Source organism: Panulirus ornatus, chromosome 4 (assembly GCF_036320965.1).
Source record: "Panulirus ornatus isolate Po-2019 chromosome 4, ASM3632096v1, whole genome shotgun sequence".
Taxonomy (NCBI): domain Eukaryota; kingdom Metazoa; phylum Arthropoda; class Malacostraca; order Decapoda; family Palinuridae; genus Panulirus; species Panulirus ornatus.
In genome coordinates this window covers 74,066,045-74,088,597 of record NC_092227.1, presented here as the reverse complement: position 1 = coordinate 74,088,597, position 22,553 = coordinate 74,066,045, and the positions used below count along the sequence as shown (strand labels likewise).

General features: G+C 29.5%; 1 protein-coding gene across 5 annotated transcripts in view; it reads right to left on the bottom strand.

Annotated features, from left to right (window-relative positions):
- The window catches only part of LOC139767451 (protein ST7 homolog), a 136,314-nt gene that overhangs the window by 69,742 nt on the left and 44,019 nt on the right, over positions 1-22,553 (bottom strand). Inside the window, exon 1 of one of the 5 annotated variants that reach the window (XM_071696846.1) lies at positions 20,306-20,398. The exons of 3 other annotated variants lie outside the window; for them this stretch is intronic. The gene's annotated coding sequence lies outside the window, so the exon portion shown is untranslated. Of the gene's footprint in view, positions 1-20,305; positions 20,399-22,553 lie in introns of those variants that run through there. One more of the 5 variants, XM_071696874.1, reaches the window with a different exon arrangement.

Here is a 22,553-nt window from a genome sequence, read left to right as displayed (position 1 = left end):
CGCCGAATAAATGGTATGATGGAGGAATGAAGATGGCGTGGAACAAGTAAAGAATATTTTTCAACCGGGCATTAATTAAACTGGAACAGGTTTCATGCGACAGGTACAGCTGACTCAAGATTTAATGAAATGCGTTGGTTCCTAATGCTATTCTAAAAGGCGAGTTAGGTAAAAATCTTGAAGCATCCACTCAGAAAAGCTACTATGCCCGCAGGATCGCTGCTTACGACTCAAGGCACCGAATTCTCGTTACAATCGAATCGCCTTATATACGAATCCAGGGGTTAAATATTCTGAATATCAATCAATCACTACTCATTATCGCCGTACAACACAGTATTTCCTTCAATCATATAGAGGACGAAAGATTACAGCAGTCCCGGCTGCACGGGAAAGAAGTAAACTGGAAAATACATGTTTAGAGGAACGCAACTAACGTGCGGCACAGACGTGTAAACAACAGACGATATGAATATCTAAGATATCTCTCAAGATATCTCATCTACATCGTGTTGATGTTCCTCAACCTTGTCAATGACAGGGTATAATAATGCCTCATAACGTCAACTACTTGAAGTTCACTTTACGCAAGAATTTTCGTCACACAGTTCTTTCTAGTATCTCAAAATGTAAGCATCAAAGTATATATATGCTACAAAGGAAATCTTCGAATGCATTCTCACTCAAATACATTTCTTATTCCCTCACAATACATTACAGTCTTTAAACAGAGGTAGTAAATTATATTTTGCAAATATTCTGGAAACTATATAATGATTACATCAGGGGAGATCAATGTAATCATTACACAAAAGTACACTTAGGAACTTAACGTTTTATTTTTCTCGAGGTTATCAGCAATTATTAGATCACGCGTACCACCTGCAATATATATATATATATATTTCTTTCTTTCATACTATTCACCATTTCCCGCATTAGCAAGGTTGCGTTAAGAACAGAGGACTGGACCTTTGAGGGAATATCCTCACCTGGCCCCCTTCTCTGTCCCTTCTTTTGGAAAATTAAAAAAAAACGAGAGGGAAGGATTTCCAGCCCCCCCCGCTCCCTTCCCTTTTAGTCACCTTCTACGACACGCAGGGAATACGTGGGAAGTATTCTTTCTCCCCTATCCCCAGGGAAAAATATATATATATATATATATATATATATATATATATATATATATATATATATATATATATATATATATATTTTCGACGTGCTGGCAATGAACTGAACCAGGGCATGTGAAACGTCTGGGGCACACCATGGAAAGGTCTGTGGGGCCTGGATGTGGATAGGTAGCTGTGGTCTCGGTGCATTACACATGACAGCTAGAGACTGAGTGTGAATGAATGTGGTTTTTTTTGTCTGTTTTTCTAGCACTACCTCGCTGACGCAGGGGGTAGCGATGCTATTTCCTGTGGGGCGGGGTGGCGCAGAGAATGGATAAAGGCAAGCGAGTATGAATGTGTATATGTTGATAAGTATATGTATGTATGTGTACGTGTATGAGCGTGTATGTATATGCGTGGATGGGTCTTCGTCTGTTTCTTGGAGCAATCTCACTGACGCAGGAAACGGCGATCAAGTATTTTATATATATATATATATATATATATATATATATATATATATATATATATATATATATATATATTTTTTTTTTTTTTTTTTTTTTTTTTTTTTTTGCCGCTGATTCCAGCGTTGGCGAGGTAGCGACAGGAAACAGGCGAATACCCATCCATTCATATATACACACATATATATGCATACACGCTCATACACAAACATTTACATATACATATCAAGATATAAATACACATAAACAGCCATGTATATATATATATATATATATATATATATATATATATATATATATATATATATATATTATCCCTGGGGAAAGGGGATTAAGAATACTTCCCACGTATTCCCTGCGTGTCGTAGAAGGCGACTAAAAGGGGAGGGAGCGGGGGACTGGAAATCCTCCCCTCTCGTTTTTTTTTTTTTAATTTTCTAAAAGGAATAGAGTAGGGCCAGGTGAGGATATTCCAAAAAAGGCCCAGTCCTCTGTTCTTAACGCTACCTCGCTAACGCGGGAAATGGCGAATAGTTTGAAAAAAAAAAAAAAAAAAAAAAAAATATATATATATATATATATATATATATATATATATATATATATATATAAATTAAGCGCTTAATTACATACTTAACATTAATTATAATTATATTAATATGCTAATTACACGACTAATTCCACGCATTTTAAGGTTTTGACCACAGATTCTTATTCAGCACACGTAAAAACATCTATGGTGAAAATTTTAGAAAAAAATCTATTTTTTCAAAAATATCAAGAAAAATCCAAGGCCTTATAATATTTTGCTCAGATTTTCAACTTCTTCAGATTTTAATGAAAATTGGGGAATATGTCATATTCTATATGGTGATTAAGGATATGGAGTCAAAATATTGCATTTCATAAAATTAAGCGCTTAATTACATACTTAACATTAATTATAATTATATTAATATGCTAATTACACGATTAATTCCACGAATTTTAAGGTTCTGACCACAGATTCTTATTCAGCACACGTAAAAACATCTATGGTGAAAATTTTAGGAAAATCTATTTTTTCAAAAATATCAAGAAAAATCCAAGGCCTTGCATAATATTTTGCTCAGATTTTCAACTTCTTCAGATTTTAATGAAAATTGGGGAATATGTCACATTCTATATGGTGATTAAGGATATCGAGTCAAAATATTGCATTTCATAAAAATTAAGTGCTTAATTACATACTTAATATTAATTATAATCATATTAATATGCTAATTACACGACTAATTCCACGAATTTTAAGATTTTGACCACAGATTCTTATTCAGCACACGTAAAAACATCTATCATGAAAATTTTAGGAAAATCTAATTTTTAAAAAATATCAAGAAAAATCCAAGGCTTGGATAATATTTTGCTCAGATTTTCAACTTCTTCAGATTTTAATAAAAATTTGGGAATATGTCATATTCTATATGGTGATTAAGGATATCGAGTCAAAATATTGCATTTCATAAAATTAAGCGCTTAATTACATACTTAACATTAATTATAATTATATCAATATGCTAATTACACGACTAATTCCACGAATTTTAAGGTTTTGACCACAGATTCTTATTCAGCACACGTAAAAACATCTATGGTGAAAATTTTAGGAAAATCTATTTTTTCAAAAATATCAAGAAAAATCCAAGGCCTTGAATAATATTTTCTTCAGATTTTCAACTTCTTCAGATTTTAATGAAAATTTGGGAATATGTCATATTCTATATGGTGATTAAGGATATCGAGTCAAAATATTGCATTTCATAAAATTAAGCGCTTAATTACATACTTAACATTATGATTATATTAATATGCTAATTACACGACTAATTCCACGAATTTTAAGGTTTTGACCACAGATTCTTATTCGGCACACGTAAAAACATCTATGGTGAAAATTTTAGGAATATCTATTTTTTCAAAAATATCAAGAAAAATCCAAGGCCTTAGATAATATTTTGTTCAGATTTTCAACTTCTTCAGATTTTAATGAAAATTTGGGAATATGTCATATTCTATATGGTGATTAAGGATATCGAGTCAAAATATTGCATTTCATAAAATTAAGCGCTTAATTACATACTTAACATTAATTATGATTATATTAATATGCTAATTACACGACTAATTCCAAGCATTTTAAGGTTTTGACCACAGATTCTTATTCAGCACGCGTAAAAACATCTATGGTGAAAATTTTAGGAGAATCTATTTTTTCAAAAATATCAAGAAAAATCCAAGGTTATAGTATAGCTTTGGATAATATTTTGCTCAGATTTTCAACTTCTTCAGATTTTAATGAAAATTTGGGAATATGTCATATTCTATATGGTGATTAAGGATATCGAGTCAAAATATTGCATTTCATAAAAATTAAGTGCTTAATTACATACATAACATTAATTATAATTATATTAATATACTAATTACACGACTAATTCCACGAATTTTAAGATTTTGACCACAGATTCTTATTCAGCACACGTAAAAACATCTATGGTGAAAATTTTAGGAAAATCTATTTTTTCAAAAATATCAAGAAAAATCCAAGGCTTAATATTTTGGATAATATTTTGCTCATATTTTCAACTTCTTCAGATTTTAATAAAATTTGGGAATATGTCATATTCTATATGGTGATTAAGGATATCGAGTCAAAATATTGCATTTCATAAAATTAAGCGCTTAATTACATACTTAACATTAATTATAATTATATTAATATGCTAATTACACGACTAATTCCACGAATTTTAAGGTTTTGACCACAGATTCTTATTCAGCACACGTAAAAACATCTATGGTGAAAATTTTAGGAAAATCTATTTTTTCAAAAATATCAAGAAAAATCCAAGTATATATATAGCCTTGGATAATATTTTGCTCAGATTTTCAACTTCTTCAGATTTTAATGAAAATTTGGGAATATGTCATATTCTATATGGTGATTAAGGATATCGAGTCAAAATATTGCATTTCATAAAATTAAGCGCTTAATTACATACTTAACATTAATTATAATTATATTAATATGCTAATTACACGACTAATTCCACGAATTTTAAGGTTTTGACCACAGATTCTTATTCAGCACACGTAAAAACATCTATGGTGAAAATTTTAGGAAAATCTATTTTTTCAAAAATATCAAGAAAAATCCAAGGCCTTGGATAATATTTTGCTCAGATTTTCAACTTCTTCAGATTTTAATGAAAATTTGGGAATATGTCATATTCTATATGGTGATTAAGGATATCGAGTCAAAATATTGCATTTCATAAAATTAAGCGCTTAATTACATACTTAACATTAATTATAATTATATTAATATGCTAATTACACGACTAATTCCACGAATTTTAAGGTTTTGACCACAGATTCTTATTCAGCACACGTAAAAACATCTATGGTGAAAATTTTAGGAAAATCTATTTTTTCAAAAATATCAAGAAAAATCCAAGGCCTTGGATAATATTTTGCTCAGATTTTCAACTTCTTCAGATTTTAATGAAAATTTGGGAATATGTCATATTCTATATGGTGATTAAGGATATCGAGTCAAAATATTGCATTTCATAAAATTAAGCGCTTAATTACATACTTAACATTAATTATAATTATATTAATATGCTAATTACACGACTAATTCCACGAATTTTAAGGTTTTGACCACAGATTCTTATTCAGCACACGTAAAAACATCTATGGTGAAAATTTTAGGAAAATCTATTTTTTCAAAAATATCAAGAAAAATCCAAGGCTATAGCCTTGGATAATATTTTGCTCAGATTTTCAACTTCTTCAGATTTTAATGAAAATTTGGGAATATGTCATATTCTATATGGTGATTAAGGATATCGAGTCAAAATATTGCATTTCATAAAATTAAGCGCTTAATTACATACTTAACATTAATTATAATTATATTAATATGCTAATTACACGACTAATTCCACGAATTTTAAGGTTTTGACCACAGATTCTTATTCAGCACACGTAAAAACATCTATGGTGAAAATTTTAGGAAAATCTATTTTTTCAAAAATATCAAGAAAAATCCAAGGCTATATATAGCCTTGGATAATATTTTGCTCAGATTTTCAACTTCTTCAGATTTTAATGAAAATTTGGGAATATGTCGTATTCTATATGGTGATTAAGGATATCGAGTCAAAATATTGCATTTCATAAAATTAAGCGCTTAATTACATACTTAACATTAATTATAATTATATTAATATGCTAATTACACGACTAATTCCACGAATTTTAAGGTTTTGACCACAGATTCTTATTCAGCACACGTAAAAACATCTATGGTGAAAATTTTAGGAAAATCTATTTTTTCAAAAATATCAAGAAAAATCCAAGGCTATAGCCTTGGATAATATTTTGCTCAGATTTTCAACTTCTTCAGATTTTAATGAAAATTTGGGAATATGTCATATTCTATATGGTGATTAAGGATATCGAGTCAAAATATTGCATTTCATAAAATTAAGCGCTTAATTACATACTTAACATTAATTATAATTATATTAATATGCTAATTACACGACTAATTCCACGAATTTTAAGGTTTTGACCACAGATTCTTATTCAGCACACGTAAAAACATCTATGGTGAAAATTTTAGGAAAATCTATTTTTTCAAAAATATCAAGAAAAATCCAAGGCCTTGGATAATATTTTGCTCAGATTTTCAACTTCTTCAGATTTTAATGAAAATTTGGGAATATGTCATATTCTATATGGTGATTAAGGATATCGAGTCAAAATATTGCATTTCATAAAATTAAGCGCTTAATTACATACTTAACATTAATTATAATTATATTAATATGCTAATTACACGACTAATTCCACGAATTTTAAGGTTTTGACCACAGATTCTTATTCAGCACACGTAAAAACATCTATGGTGAAAATTTTAGGAAAATCTATTTTTTCAAAAATATCAAGAAAAATCCAAGGCTAATATTTTGCTCAGATTTTCAACTTCTTCAGATTTTAATGAAAATTTGGGAATATGTCATATTCTATATGGTGATTAAGGATATCGAGTCAAAATATTGCATTTCATAAAATTAAGCGCTTAATTACATACTTAACATTAATTATAATTATATTAATATGCTAATTACACGACTAATTCCACGAATTTTAAGGTTTTGACCACAGATTCTTATTCAGCACACGTAAAAACATCTATGGTGAAAATTTTAGGAAAATCTATTTTTTCAAAAATATCAAGAAAAATCCAAGGCTTGGATAATATTTTGCTCAGATTTTCAACTTCTTCAGATTTTAATGAAAATTTGGGAATATGTCATATTCTATATGGTGATTAAGGATATCGAGTCAAAATATTGCATTTCATAAAATTAAGCGCTTAATTACATACTTAACATTAATTATAATTATATTAATATGCTAATTACACGACTAATTCCACGAATTTTAAGGTTTTGACCACAGATTCTTATTCAGCACACGTAAAAACATCTATGGTGAAAATTTTAGGAATATCTATTTTTTCAAAAATATCAAGAAAAATCCAAGGCCTTGGATAATATTTTGTTCAGATTTTCAACTTCTTCAGATTTTAATGAAAATTTGGGAATATGTCATATTCTATATGGTGATTAAGGATATCGAGTCAAAATATTGCATTTCATAAAATTAAGCGCTTAATTACATACTTAACATTAATTATAATTATATTAATATGCTAATTACACGACTAATTCCACGAATTTTAAGGTTTTGACCACAGATTCTTATTCAGCACACGTAAAAACATCTATGGTGAAAATTTTAGGAAAATCTATTTTTTCAAAAATATCAAGAAAAATCCAAGGCCTTGGATAATATTTTGCTCAGATTTTCAACTTCTTCAGATTTTAATGAAAATTTGGGAATATGTCATATTCTATATGGTGATTAAGGATATCGAGTCAAAATATTGCATTTCATAAAATTAAGCGCTTAATTACATACTTAACATTAATTATGATTATATTAATATGCTAATTACACGACTAATTCCACGAATTTTAAGGTTTTGACCACAGATTCTTATTCAGTATACGTAAAAACATCTATGGTGAAAATTTTAGGAAAATCTATTTTTTCAAAAATATCAAGAAAAATCCAAGGCTTGGATAATATTTTGCTCAGATTTTCAACTTCTTCAGATTTAAATAAAAATTTGGGAATATGTCATATTCTATATGGTGATTAAGGATATCGAGTCAAAATATTGCATTTCATAAAATTAGGCGCTTAATTACATACTTAACATTAATTATAATTATATTAATATGCTAATTACACGACTAATTCCACGAATTTTAAGGTTTTGAGCACAGATTCTTATTCAGCACACGTAAAAACATCTATGGTGAAAATTTTAGGAAAATCTATTTTTTCAAAAATATCAAGAAAAATCCAAGGCCTTGGATAATATTTTGCTCAGATTTTCAACTTCAGATTTTAATGAAAATTGGGGAATATGTCATATTCTATATGGTGATTAAGGATATGGAGTCAAAATATTGCATTTCATAAAATTAAGCGCTTAATTACATACTTAACATTAATTATAATTATACTAATATGCTACTTACACGACTAATTCCACGAATTTTAAGGTTTTGACCACAGATTCTTATTCAGCACACGTAAAAACATCTATGGTGAAAATTTTAGGAAAATCTATTTTTTCAAAAAAATCAAGAAAAATCCAAGGCCTTCCATATTTTGCTCATGTTTTCAATTTTTTCAGATTTTAATGAAAATTTCGTAATATGTTATATTCTATATGGTGGTTAAGGATATCGAGTCAAAATATTGCATTTCATAAAATTAAGCGGTTAATTACATACTTAACATTAATTATAATTATATTAATATGCTAATTACACGACTAATTCCACGAATTTTAAGGTTTTGACCACATATTTTTATTCACCACACGTAAAAACTTCTATGGTGAACATTTTACGAAAATCTATTTTTTTAAAAATATCAAGAAAAATCCATAATATTATGGATAATATTATGCTGAGATTTTCAACATCTTTAGATTTTAATGAAAATTTGGGAATATGTCGTATTCTATATGGTGATTAAGGATATCGAGTCAAAATATTGCATTTCATAAAATTAAGCGCTTAATTACATACTTAAAATTAATTATAATTATATTAATATGCTAATTACACGACTAATTCCACGAATTTTAAGGTTTTGACCACAGATTCTTATTCAGCACACGTAAAAACATCTATGGTGAGAATTTTAGGAAAATCTATTTTTTCAAAAATATCTAGAAAAATCCAAGGCCTTGGATAATATTTTGTTCAGATTTTCAACTTCTTCAGATTTTAATGAAAATTTGAGAATGTCATATTCTATATGGTGATTAAGGATATCGAGTCAAAATATTCCATTTCATAAAATTAAGCGCTTAATTACATACTTAACAATTATAATTATATTAATATGCTAATTACACAACTAATTCCACGAATTTTAAGGTTCTGACCACAGATTCTTATTCAGTATACGTAAAAACATCTATGGTGAAAATTTTAGGAAAATCTATTTTTTAAAAAATATCAAGAAAAATCCCAGGCTATAGCCTTGGATAATATTTTGTTCAGATTTTCAACTTCTTCAGATATAAATAAAAATTTGGGAATATGTCATATTCTATATGGTGATTAAGGATATCGAATCAAAATATTGCATTTTATAAAATTAGGCGCTTAATTACATACTTAACATTAATTATAATTATATTAATATGCTAATTACACTAATTCCACGAATTTTAAGGTTTTGAGCACAGATTCTTATTCAGCACACGTAAAAACATCTATGGTGAAAATTTTACGAAAATCTATTTTTTCAAAAATATCAAGAAAAATCCAAGGCTATAGCCTTGGATATTTTGCTCATATTTTCAACTTCTTCAGATTTTAATGAAAATTGGGGAATATGTCATATTTTATATGGTGATTAAGGATATGGAGTCAAAATATTGCATTTCATAAAATTAAGCGCTTAATTACATACTTAACATTAATTATAATTATATTAATATGCTAATTACACGACTAATTCCACGAATTTTAAGGTTTTGAGCACAGATTCTTATTCAGCACACGTAAAAACATCTATGGTGAGAATTTTAGGAAAATCTATTTTTTCAAAAATATCAAGAAAAATCCAAGGCTATAGCCTTGGATAATATTTTGCTCAGATTTTCAACTTCTTCAGATTTTAATGAAAATTGGGGAATATGTCATATTCTATATGGTGATTAAGGATATCGAGTCAAAATATTGCATTTCATAAAATTAAGCGCTTAATTACATACTTAACATTAATTATAATTATATTAATATGCTAATTACACGACTAATTCCACGAATTTTAAGGTTTTGACCACAGATTCTTATTCAGCACACGTAAAAACATCTATGGTGAAAATTTTAGGAAAATCTATTTTTTAAAAATATCAAGATAATTCCAAGGCTATAGCCTTGGATAATATTTTGCTCAGATTTTCAACTTCTTCAGATTTTAATGAAAATTTGGGAATATGTCGTATTCTATATGGTGATTAAGGATATCGAGTCAAAATATTGCATTTCATAAAATTAAACGCTTAATTACATCCTTAACATTAATTATAATTATATTAATATGCTAATCACACGACTAATTCCACGAATTTTAAGGTTTTGACCACAGATTCTTATTCAGCACACGTAAAAACATCTATGGTGAAAATTTTAGGAAAATCTATTTTTTCAAAAATATCAAGAAAAATTTTAGGAAAATCTATTTTTTCAAAAATATCAAGAAAAATCCTTGGATAATATTTTGCTCAGATTTTCAACTTCTTCAGATTTTAATAAAAATTTGGGAATATGTCATATTCTATATGGTGATTAAGGATATCGAGTCAAAATATTGCATTTCATAAAATTAAGCGCTTAATTACATACTTAACATTAATTATTATATTATGCTAATTACACGACTAATTCCACGAATTTTAAGGTTTTGACCACAGATTCTTATTCGGCACACGTAAAAACATCTATGGTGAAAATTTTAGGAATATCTATTTTTTTCAAAAATATCAAGAAAAATCCAAGGCCTTGGATATTTTGCTCAGATTTTCTTCTTCAGATTTAAATAAAAATTTGGGAATATGTCATATTCTATATGGTGATTAAGGATATCGAGTCAAAACATTTAATTTTATAAAATTAGGCGCTTAATTACATACTTAACATTAATCATAATTATATTAATATGCTAATTACACGACTAATTCCACGAATTTTAAGGTTTTGACCACAGATTCTTATTCAGCACACGTAAAAACATCTATGGTGAAAATTTTAGGAAAATCTATTTTTTCAAAAATATCAAGAAAAATCCAAGGCTATAGCCTTGGATAATATTTTGCTCAGATTTTCAACTTCTTCAGATTTTAATGAAAATTGGGGAATATGTCACATTCTATATGGTGATTAAGGATATCGAGTCAAAATATTGCATTTCATAAAAATTAAGTGCTTAATTACATACTTAACATTAATTATAATCATATTAATATGCTAATTACACGACTAATTCCACGAATTTTAAGATTTTGACCACAGATTCTTATTCAGCACACGTAAAAACATCTATGGTGAGAATTTTAGGAAAATCTAATTTTTAAAAAATATCAAGAAAAATCCAAGGCTTGGATAATATTTTGCTCAGATTTTCAACTTCTTCAGATTTTAATAAAAATTTGGGAATATGTCATATTCTATATGGTGATTAAGGATATCGAGTCAAAATATTGCATTTCATAAAATTAAGCGCTTAATTACATACTTAACATTAATTATAATTATATCAATACGCTAATTACACGACTAATTCCACGAATTTTAAGGTTTTGACCACAGATTCTTATTCAGCACACGTAAAAACATCTATGGTGAAAATATTAGGAATATCTATTTTTTCAAAAATATCAAGAAAAATCCAAGGCCTTTGATAATATTTTGTTCAGATTTTCAACTTCTTCAGATTTTAATGAAAATTTGGGAATATGTCATATTCTATATGGTGATTAAGGATATCGAGTCAAAATATTGCATTTCATAAAATTAAGCGCTTAATTATATACTTAACATTAATTATAATTATATCAATACGCTAATTACACGACTAATTCCACGAATTTTAAGGTTTTGACCATAGATTCTTATTCAGCACACGTAAAAACATCTATGGTGAAAATATTAGGAATATCTATTTTTTCAAAAATATCAAGAAAAATACAAGGCCTTGGATAATATTTTGTTCAGATTTTCAACTTCTTCAGATTTTAATGAAAATTTGGGAATAAGTCATATTCTATATGGTGATTAAGGATATCGAGTCAAAATATTGCATTTCATAAAATTAAGCGCTTAATTACATACTTAACATTAATTATGATTACATTAATATGCTAATTACACGACTAATTCCACGAATTTTAAGGTTTTGACCACAGATTCTTATTCAGTATATGTAAAAACATCTATGGTGAAAATTTTAGGAGAATCTATTTTTTCCAAAAATATCAAGAAAAATCCTAGGCTTGGATAATATTTTGCTCAGATTTTCAAGTTCTTCAGATTTAAATAAAAATTTGGGAATGTCATATTCTATATGGTGATTAAGGATATCGAGTCAAAATATTGCATTTTATAAAATTAGGCGCTTAATTACATACTTAACATTAATTATAATTATATTAATATGCTAATTACACGACTAATTCCACGAATTTTAAGGTTTTGAGCACAGATTCTTATTCAGTACACGTAAAAACATCTATGGTGAAAATTTTACGAAAATCTATTTTTTCAAAAATATCAAGAGAAATCCAAGGCCTTGGATAATATTTTGCTCAGATTTTCAACTTCTTCAGATTTTAATGAAAATTGGGGAATATGTCATATTCTATATGGTGATTAAGGATATCGAGTCAAAATATTGCATTTCATAAAATTAAGCGCTTAATTACATACTTAACATTAATTATAATTATATTAATATGCTAATTACACGACTAATTCCACGAATTTTAAGGTTTTGACCACAGATTCTTATTCAGCACACGTAAAAACATCTATGGTGAAAATTTTAGGAAAATCTATTTTTTCAAAAATATCAAGAAAAATCCAAGGCCTTCCATATTTTGCTCAGATTTTCAACTTCTTCAGATTTTAATGAAAATTTGGGAATATGTCATATTCTATATGGTGATTAAGGATATCGAGTCAAAATATTGCATTTCATAAAATTAAGCGCTTAATTACATACTTAACATTAATTATAATTATATTAATATGCTAATTACACGACTAATTCCACGAATTTTAAGGTTTTGACCACAGATTCTTATTCAGCACACGTAAAAACATATATGGTGAAAATTTTTCGAAAATCTATTTTTTCAAAAATATCAAGAAAAATCCAAGGCTATTGCCTGGGATATTTTGCTCAGATCTTCAACTTCTTCAGATTTTAATGAAAATTGGGGAATATGTCATATTCTATATGGTGATGAAGGATATGGAGTCAAAATATTGCATTTCATAAAATTAAGCGCTTAATTACATACTTAACATTAATTACAATTATATCAATATGCTAATTACACGATTAATTCCACGAATTTTAAGGTTTTGACCACAGATTCTTATTCAGCACACGTATAAACATCTATGGTGAAAATTTTAGGAATATCTATTTTTTCAAAAATATCAAGAAAAATTCAAAGCCTTGCATAATATTTTGCTCAGATTTTCAAGTTCTTCAGATTTTAATGAAAATTTCGTAATATGTTATATTCTATACAGTGATTAAGGATATCGAGTCAAAATATTGCATTTCATAAAATTAAGCGCTTAATTACATACTTAATATTAATTATAATTATATTAATATGCTAATTACGACTAATTCCACGAATTTTAAGGTTTTGACCACAGATTCTTATTCAGCACACGTAAAAACATCTATGGTGAAAATTTTAGGAGAATCTATTTTTTTAAAAATATCAAGAAAAATCCAAGGCTATAGTCTTGGATAATATTTTGCTCACATTTTAATGAAAATTTGGGAATATGTCGTATTCTACATGTAGATTAAGGATATCGAGTCAAAATATTGCATTTCATAAAATTGAGCGCTTAATAACATACTAAACATTAATTATAATTATATTAATATGCTAATTACACGACTAATTCCACGAATTTTAAGGTTTTGACCACAGATTCTTATTCAGCACACGTAAAAACATCTAAGATGAAAATTTTAGGAAAATCTATTTCTTCAAAAATATCAAGAAAAATCCAAAGCCTTGGATATTTTGCTCAGATTTTCAACTCCTTCAGATTTTAATGACAATTTGGTAATATGTTATATTCTATATGGTGATTAAGGATATCGAGTCAAAATATTGTATTTCATAAAATTAAGCGCTTAATAACATACTTAACATTAATTATAATTACACTAATATGCTAATTACATGACTAATTCCACGAATTTTAAGGTTTTGACCACAGATTCTTATTCAGCACACGTAAAAACATCTATGGTGAAAATTTTAGGAAAATCTATTTTTTCAAAAATATCAAGAAAAATCCAAGGCCTTGGTTAATATTTTGTTCAGATTTTCAATTTCTTCAGATTTTAATGAAAATTTGGGAATATGTCATATTCTATATGGTGATTAAGGATATCGAGTCAAAATATTGCATTTCATAAAATTAAGCGCTTAACTACATACTTAACATTATGATTATATTAATATGCTAATTACACGACTAATTCCACGAATTTCAAGGTTTTGACCACAGATTCTTATTCAGCACACGTAAAAACATCTATGATGAAAATTTTAGAAAAATCTATTTTTTCAAAAATATCAAGAAAAATCCAAATTCTATAGCCTAGGATAATATTTTGCTCATATTTTCAACTTCTTAAGATTTAATGAAAATTTGGTAATATGTCATATTCTATATGGTGATTAAGGATATCAAGTCAAAATATTGCATTTCATAAAATTAAGCGCTTAATTACATACTTAACGTTAAAATCTTAATATGCTAATTACACGACTAATTCCACGAATTTTAAGGTTTTGACCACATATTCTTATTCAGCACACGTAAAAACATCTATGGTGAAAATTTCAGGAAAATCTATTTTTTCAAAAATATCAAAATATCAGATTTTCAACTTCTTCAGATTTTAATGAAAATTTGGGAATATGTCATATTCTATATGGTGATTAAGGATATCGAGTCAAAATATTGCATTTCATAAAATTAAGCGCTTAATTACATACTTAATATTAATTATAATTATATTAATATGCTAATGACACGACTAATTCCACGAATTTTAAGGTTTTGACCAGAGATTCTTATTCAGCACACGTAAAAACATATATGGTGAAAATTTTAGGAAAATCTATTATTTCAAAAATATCAGATTTTCAACTTCTTCAGATTTTAATGAAAATTTGGTAATATGTTATATTCTATATGGTGATTAAGGATATCGAGTCAAAATATTGCATTTCATAAAATTAAGCGCTTAATTACATACTTAACATTAATTATAATGATATTAATATGCTAATTACACGACTAATTCCACGCATTTTAAGGTTTGGACCACAGATTCTTATTCAGCACACGTAAAAACATCAATGGTGAAAATTTTAGGTAAATCTATTTTTTCAAAACTATCAAGAAAAATCCAATTTTGCCCTGGATAATATTTTGCTCAGATTTTCAACTTCTTCAGATTTTAATGAAAATTTGGGAATATGTCATACTCTATATGGTGATTAAGGATATCTAGTCAAAATATTGCATTTTATAAAATTAAGCGTTTAATTACATACTTAACATTAATTATAATTATATCAATATGCGAATTACACGACTAATTCCACGAATTTTAAGGTTTTGACCACAAATTCTTATTCAGCACACGTAAAAACATCTATGGTGAAAATTTTAGGAAAATCTACTTTTTCAAAAATATCAAGAAAAATCCAAGGCTATATATAGCCTTGGATAATATTTTGCTCCGATTTTCAACTTCTTCAGATTTTAATGAAAATTTGGGAATGTCATATTCTATATGGTGATTAAAGATATCGATGTAAAATATTGCATTTCATAAAATTAAGCGCTTAATTACATACTTAACATTAATTATATTAATATGCTAATTACACGACTAATTCCACGAATTTTAAGGTTTTGACCACAGATTCTTATTCAGCACACGTAAAAACATCTATGGTGAAAATTTTAGGAAAATCTATTTTTTGAAAAATATCAAGAAAAATCCAAGGCCTTGGATAATATTTGTTCAGATTTTCAACTTCTTCAGATTTTAATGAAAATTTGGGAATATGTCATATTCTATATGGTGATTAAGGATATCGAGTCAAAATATTGCATTTCATAAAATTAAGCGCTTAATTACATATCTAACGTTAATTATGATTATATTATGTTAATTACATGACTAATTCCACGAAATTTTAAGGTTTTGACCACAGATTCTTATTCAGCACACGTAAAAACATCTATGGTGAAAATTGTAGGAAAATCTATTTTTTCAAAAATATCAAGAGAAATCTAATAATATTTTGCTCAGATTTTCAACTTCTTCAGATTTTAATGAAAATTTGGGAATATGTCATATTCTATATGGTGATTAAGGATATGGAGTCAAAATATTGCATTTCATAAAATTAAGCGCTTACTTACATACTTAACGTTAATTGTAATTATTAATATGCTAATTACACGATTAATTCCACGAATTTTAAGGTTTTGACCACAGATTCTTATTCAGCACACGTACAAACATCTATGGTGAAAATTTTAGGAAAATCTATTTTTGCTCAGATTTTCAACTTCTTCAAATTTTAATGAAAATTTGGGAATATGTCATATTCTATATGGTGATTAAGGATATCTAGTCAAAATATTGCATTTCATAAAATTAAGCGCTTAATTACATACTTAACATTAATTTTAATTATATTAATATGCTAATTACACGACTAATTCCACGAATTTTAAGGTTTTGACCACAGATTCTTATTCAGCACACGTAAAAACATCTATGATGAAAATTTTAGGAAAATCTATTTTTCAAAAATATCAAGAAAAATCCAAGGATAATATTTTGCTCAGATTTTCAACTTCAGATTTTAATGAAAATTTGGGAATATGTCATATTCTATATGGTGATTAAGGATATCGAGTCAAAATATTGTATTTCATAAAATTAAGCGCTTAATTACATACTTAACATTAATTATAATTATCTAATCCACGAGGATATGAAACACCATAAGTTCCCCAGTGCAGAGAAATATAAGTCAGTTGATATATAAGGAAGAGACGTAGCTTGGAAGCCAGTATATGTATTGATGATAGAGTGGCAGATCTACGTTGGGTTTTTTGGTTTGGGTGTTGTGGAAAATGAGAGGGTCAGGGAGAATGGTTTGTTTAAGAGAGAAGAGGTAACGAAAGCTTTGCGGAAGATGAATCCGGCAAGGCGGCGGGTTTGGATGATATTCCAGTAGAATATATTAAGAAAGGGTGTGACTGTGTTGTTGATTGGTTGGTAAGGATATTCAGTGTATCTATGGGTCAGATAAAGAATATGACATATTCCCAAATTTTCATTAAAACTGAAGAAGTTGAAAATCTGAGCAAAATATTTACCAATTGGTAGGCCTTGGATTTTTCTTGATATTTTTGAAAAAATAGATTCTCCTAAAATTTTCACCATAGATGTTTTTACGTGTGCTGAATAAGAATCTGTGGTCAAAACCTTAAAATTCGTGGAATTAGTCGTGTAATTAGCATATTAATATAATTATAATTAATGTTAAGTATGTAATTAAGCGCTTAATTTTATGAAATGCAATATTTTGACTCGATATCCTTAATCACCATATAGAATATGACATATTCCCAAATTTTCATTAAAATCTGAAGAAGTTGAAAATCCGAGCAAAATATTATCCTTGGATTTTTCTTGATTTTTTGAAAAAATAGATTTTCCTAAAAATTTTCACCATAGATGTTTTTACGTGTGCTGAATAAGAATCTGTGGTCAAAACCTTAAAATTCGTGGAATTAGTCGTGTAATTAGCGTATCAATATAATTATAATTGTTAAGTATGTAATTTAGCGCTTAATTTTATGAAATGCAATATTTTGACTCGATATTCTTAATCACCATATAGAATATGACATATTCCCAAATTTTCATTAAAATCTGAAGTTGTAAATTTTCACCATAGATGTTTTTACGTGAGCTGAATAAGAATCTGTGGTCAAAACCTTAAAATTCGTGGAATTAGTCGTGTAATTAGCATATTAATATAATTATAATTAATGTTATGTAATTAAGGGCTTAATTTTATGAAATGCAATTTTTTGACTCGATATCCTTAATCACCATATAGAATATGACATATTCCCAAATTTTTATTAAAATCTGAAGAAGTTGAAAATCTGAGCAAAATATATCCAAGGATTTTTCTTGATATTTTTGAAAAAATAGATTTTCCTAAAATTTTCACCATAGATGTTTTTACGTGTGCTGAATAAGAATCTGTGGTCAAAACCTTAAAATGCGTGGAATTAGTCGTGTAATTAGCATAATATAATTATAATTGTTAAGTATGTAATTAAGCGCTTAATTTTATGAAATGCAATATTTTGACTCGATATCCTTAATCACCATATAGAATATGACATTACCAAATTTTCATTAAAATTTGAAGAAGTTGAAAATCTGAGCAAAATATTATTGGATTTTTCTTGATATTTTTGAAAAATAGATTTTCCTACAATTTTCACCATAGATGAAAATCTGAGCAAAATATTATCCAAGGCTATGGCCTTGGATTTTTCTTGATATTTTTGAAAAAATAGATTTTCCTAAAATTTTCACCATAGATGTTTTTCCGTGTGCTGAATAAGAATCTGTGGTCAAAACTTTAAAATTCGTGGAATTAGTCGTGTAATTAGCATATTAATATAATTATAATTAACGTTAAGTATGTAATTAAGCGCTTAATTTTATGAAATGCAATATTTTGACTCGATATCCTTAATCACCATATAGAATATGACATATTCCCAAACTTTCATTAAAATCTGAAGAAGTTGAAAATCTGAGCAAAATATTATCAAGGATTTTTCTTGATATTTTTGGAAAAATAGATTTTCCTAAAATTTTCACCATAGATGTTTTTACGTGTGCTGAATAAGAATCTTTGGTCAAAACCTTAATATTCGTGGAATTAGTCGTGTAATTAGCATATATATATATATATATATATATATATATATATATATATATATATATATATATATATAGTGTTCGCAGTTTTCCGCGATGCAAGGTAGCGCCAGCAACAGAACCGCAGTGAATTATCACAGAACGGACCTCTACGAAGTATCATGTTCAAAGGAAATTCCAATATATAAAACGGTGTGAATTACTACGGTACACATCACTGAGAAGCTCAATGAACAAAAGGAACAACATATATGAACCACTGTGTATCGCCAATATATGTACGATTACGTAAAATCATCATCCACGTCAACGGCTACGGTCATTAAGTCTTCCAAAATTACCAAGCAACACTCGAAATTTCCAACATATTGATCACAGGGAAGTATCTACAACGATATGGGCTACTGAAGAGCAATGCCATATTCAACCACGTACAATAAACACAGAGCCAAACGTGTTTGCTCCAATGAAAACAGAGAATCAGGAAAATACGGACCACGAAGAAAAAAAAAAAAAGATACGCTGATAATTACTAACATAAGACAAGTACCAACACATATAACACTGTGAGGCCCCAAGATTAGAAACACTGAGAGAAACAATCTCAACTGCAGTCAACATGGGGACTACAGAAATTACCATAATATGTACTGTATGAAAGGACACTTGATTTATACAGAAGCCAAACATGAAACTCCACGAAATTCGGGAAACCTGATCAAGCACAGTCAGGAATACATGCAGCTTAGCTCACATCTGCAACTTCCTACCTGCAATAGGCATATTTGTAACCTCTGACACTCTGGTTACAGCCTTCTTAAATTTTCGGACTGAAAGCCTGCACATTGCGTTCTACAAATAAACATCATACTTGAAATCAAACTCCGAAAAACATTAATGTACGCGATGATCATCATAGTTACAACAATTTTTCACTTTATTGTGTGCACTTTACGAATCGAGCAGGTCATCTAATCAGCAATAACCCCTCGGTAAGTAATCTAACAAATGATATACGACCGTCGCACTTAAATTCGTCGTTACGAGATGGCTACGAACACAAGCATATCTTGACCCGTGTGGACACGAGGGTAGAGCATCTGCCAGCAGTGTCAGTAGTCACACGCCCTTCACACTACGGCAGAGCCACACCAGCACTGGCATGTATCTCTCCATTCAACCACCGTTCACTTTGAGCGGTTCAACCACTAAGGTGCAATACAACAATGTATGATGGATAATGACCAAGGATAACTGCCTATGGTGACCCAGCCTGCTACATGTACGTCCGCACCACCCAACACACCGTCCCTCACTGCCACACCACCACTATTCCCACTGTTCATACGGAGATAGCTACCGCCGGGGCCAGCCCTGCCATACCAACACTACATATGCTCAACACACGAATATTCTCACAGTCACCGTCAGCCTCCCAGGATCCGGAGTGTTCCAGTGGCCATATGTGGATCAACTATGCAACGCAAAGCAAACTTGAGAGTTTTTAATCTACGCAACAGTCATAACGACTCCTCCACACCAACGTGGATGTTGCCAAAATATAGTCATTACTTCCTTTCCTCGTCGAGGCTAAAACTTTCATCCTTATCGGGAAAAAAGTAACCATAAAAATCATAACATTCAATATGAAGCTACGATGTACGACGCATATAATATATTACATAAAAAAAAAACTTAAAAATCGCGACATGATACTTGGACTCTTATCAACACACACACCACACTGCTCACCTCTCTAGCACCACTCTGGGTATTTCCTGACGACGTCAATACAAAGTCGCACTTCAAACACTTTTACAAACTCATCAAATGACGGCGTCAGCACTTGAAGTCATCTCCAACAACATACGCCTTCCCCTAGCTGTGTATGGCACACACAGAGAGTGCCCAAACGCTTATCTTACGGCACACGATATGATGGAAGACATCAGGTTGCTGTAAGCCGTTGACGGTGGGAACGTGGGCAACATGACACAACTACATTGTCAAAAAATAGCAAAGGCCAACTTTTTTTTTCACCAACTGGTATATATATATATATAAAAAAATTATATGCAAGTCCCGGATGGCAAGAAGTTAACCCCGTTAGTACTAACACGAACGGGCGGAAGCGAGTCTCGGCATCGTACGTACGTCTGGTTTGCTAATTCAAGGGTAATTGCCGTACCCCCAAATGTCTACATTCATATGGAGCAGTTGCAGGCCTAGTCATCACTTCTTCACGAGCAGTAAGTACTACTGTCCCTTCTGATGACGGTGGTTATAGCCTTATGTACACACACAAGCTGGGAAAATAAGTGTAGGTCAGTCAACACAAATGTTCGTCACACTTAGCGGATGATTAGGACTCACGATCAACAACACAGTTTCCCTTGAAGCCCACGGAGCTAAATTTCAAACCCAGAGTTCATGGAAGCATTAAGTAAAACGGAAATGCTTGATCTTATCGCACGAATTACTTTTATAAATGTCAATACTTAGTTTTCACTACCTCAATCTTATCACCACAAGGAAAGTAGGTTTTTAACTGTCACAGATTTTGCCAATTAATAAGTCTCGTTATTTTTCCCTGCATGGCGCTTCATCCCTTAAGTCTTCCCTTTCCTTTGCCTTCAGTAAGCAGTCGTTGAATATGTAAGCCTCACTAAGCCAGGGATGACCATTCTACGAGAGATGCGAATGATCTGTTTCTGAGATTTCAATATTCAGTTGCCTTTTTCTCCATGAGTTTCTTCTCCGCTTAGATCAAGAATATATGTACAAGGCTATGAACTCTTGAAGAAGTAAGTCAATCAGTTACAGCCATGAAATCTTGACGAAGTAGTCACTCGGAGATTTGAAGACTGACAAAACAGGAACTGATAAAATTCCGAGCTGATCCGAACGAGATCCTTTCACGGCCATTACTAAACATTGGCGGACAACAAGAATACACACAATGAAAGACCCAAAAACTGGAGCATAGATGACAAAATTGATACCACACGAGACTTTCGTTTCTTGAGTGACATTATCGCCACTCTGGGCGTTGGTGGGGGAGGGGTGAGGGCATCTCAAGATATACTGACACGTGGACGAATCAGAGACACTTCTCTCGCGGTGGGAGGGGGTGGGCGAAGCGCAGGATGTGAAAACCATATTGTCGGCCTGCATTCACCCGCCGCTCGTTACACAACCCGTGTACAGCTTTAACTTAGAGACTTTTCCCCTTTCTCATCTCGAACCCAAACAATGCGTTTCATATTCATAACATTAAGGCGACTATCATAACATATAAGAATTTTAGGATCGTTATGACGTATTTAACTGAAGATACTGTACTTTGAGGTGACTATTGTCATTAAAAACACTGGTACACATATTGCTAACATATCATGAAAACTGAACAAATAAGAACATTGATGTAAGAAATAACAGGAAAATTATTCACTATAAGGAAGTGCACTTTCGTGTAGTGATCACATCGTCAGGG